At 36.0% G+C, this 2,459-nt stretch overlaps 1 long non-coding RNA gene across 1 annotated transcript; it reads right to left on the reverse strand.

Annotated features, from left to right (window-relative positions):
- Positions 1-231: 231 nt before the first annotated feature.
- On the reverse strand, positions 232-2,046 carry LOC117099993. Its single transcript, XR_004444058.1, has 3 exons — positions 1,169-2,046; positions 802-947; positions 232-465 (listed from the first exon to the last, which is right to left on the reverse strand). It is a non-coding gene; the product is annotated as an uncharacterized LOC117099993 (long non-coding RNA).
- Positions 2,047-2,459: the final 413 nt, after the last annotated feature.

Here is a 2,459-nt window from a genome sequence, read left to right on the forward strand (position 1 = left end):
ATATATATGGAAACAATAATTCAAATACAGATCGAATTTTACAGTAAATAATTTACAAGGAATTTTCAGACTCTGAAATTTATATTAAAGGCGAAAACTAATATCAGCAAACAATGAAATAATGAGTTAAGAATACATGGCTTAAATCTTGTCAGAGTGAGGAAGGGTGTTAGGAATAGTTAGGAGAAATGTAGCTAAAGCCGCTGGGGGCTTTGAGGTAATTGAGGGAGACAAAAATGGAATAAATATTACGTTGAGGGGTAAACAAATGCCGACTGAAAAGGTATAAGAGCTAATCCTTGTAGAAATTGAAAGTGAAAGCCCGATATAACAAAATAGATTTCATTGTTTCCGTTTTGAAGTATATATAATGCTCAGTTGATTAAACAGGCGTTTGTTGACTCTTCCACATCATTTCAACAGCTAGAAATTTCCGTCTAGGGTTTAGCATCTTAACATTGTTTTCTGAAAAAGCACGTGAACATACTTTCTTTTTAAAACTATTGCAGTAGTAGATAAAATTCAAAGACAATCCAGGTAATTTTTTAGAAATTTTTTAAAGATTATGTGCCAATGTAGGGATACTAATAAATTGAACAACTAATATAAAACGTATTGTGTTTTAACTTGATTATGCATGTATCTTTATTGTTGGATTAAGAGAGTATTCCAACAGGATTAGTCCTTTTTCGCAATTTTAGCGTTATTTCCCGATATGCTCTTTTTTGTTCGTTTTTTTCCGTATTGTATTTTTAAAGAGCATGTTAAATAAAACAAATTTAAAAAAAAATACCCAAATACCTGCGCCAGACACCAAAAATAGTTAGAGCTGTCAATCTATTGAGACTCCATTAACAACAAATTTCTGTCCACGGATGGATTATGTAGGTGGTATTAGTGCGGAGCCTGGTTTATGTAGTGATAACGCACCCGGGAAAAATAAGAACCTGGGAAAAATAAGGTTTCAAACACTACTATTAATTACATGAACAATCTGATGAGACTACATTACGCCAATATATGCCTAATCTGAGATTACATAGGCCTTACGTGGCAAGCCTTAATCGAGCGGTCCAGAATTTGACACACCCCCTACTATACTCTGGTGCGCGTTTTCTGCCTGTTGAAGCCGGAAAATATATAAATAACATTATAAAATCTGCAATACCTTTGATCAGCACCAAATAAAGTCGGATACATGTAATATTGTCAGGGTGTGAAAAACAGTCTAGTAATCTTTGAGTTATTCCCCCTGAAGGACACACACACCACAGACAGACAGACAGACAGACACCACGACAGACAGACCGACAGACAGACAGACACATCACACACGGAGAAGTGCGCACTTGCAATACACTTCACCTGTATATGGGAGCGCTTAAGTGCCATCCTACTTGACGACTTCTCAAGATTAATACTTGACAAGTCGACATAATATACATGTCATGTCGACATGCACAGATACATTTTCCTGCCATGTCGACCTATCAACTTTTAAAAGTTGCCACGGTCTTACCATGCATGGTTACCTGTCTTTTGAAAGGCGATGTTAACAACTTTCTGTTCACAGACGGATGTAGATCGCATTAGGGCGGAGCCTGGTGTATGTAGTGATAAGCACCTGGGAAAACATAGACGGTAGGCCTATATAAAGAACAATTTTTCTAGTTACAACAGTTCCTGCCGTGAATTACTGAAGTTGCTTAAGAAGCTCAAGCTGATATTTAACCAATAACAGTGCGAGAACCAAAGGTAGAAGTATTTTTTCAATTTGTTTTCGTCTATATTAGGATGACGTTTTATTTGTTTCATGGACTTGCCATTACTTTTACTGTCTCAGTCATATTTGACTTTTAAGAATTATTATAATTTACCAGTATTAAATTACATACAACCTTTGAATATACGCTACTGCAAAATAGTTATACATGATACATCACTACTGTTCTATAACTTATTTCCAGTTAAATACGTTATACAAAATGATGGAGTAGATGATTGTGTTCAATGTTGTCGCAGCTATGGGAGTGTCCCGCAAATAAATTTGTTTTAAATATGGAGTACTACAGCGTTACGTCACGATACTACGTACTCTGTTGTTCGGCGACACAAAATGAGTTCAAACGACGCCATTTTCTCTATTCACAAACCATTGATCCCAATCTCTAACGTATTTACTAAGAAGTTGTGTCTTACTTTTTCTTTGTAAATGTTAATTGATGATTAAATGTGTGTTTGATAACTAATATAATGCGAGCTTTTCGTGTTTTTAGTACATTTTGATGGTAAATTATTAGGCATTGGCAGATCTGTGGGGGTCATAAGTCCTGACCCTCCCCCCTTGGAAAAAAAAAAATTCTCTGTGTACCGGTAGCGATTTCTTTTTTCGGACGAAACATTTACATGAAACTCCACTCGGGCCGTCTCGGCTGAATCGACCCGAAAATCTCATTGCA

Source organism: Anneissia japonica, unplaced genomic scaffold (assembly GCF_011630105.1).
Source record: "Anneissia japonica isolate Jap-2015-1 unplaced genomic scaffold, ASM1163010v1 scaffold256_len832006_cov191, whole genome shotgun sequence".
Taxonomy (NCBI): Eukaryota; Metazoa; Echinodermata; class Crinoidea; order Comatulida; family Comatulidae; genus Anneissia; species Anneissia japonica.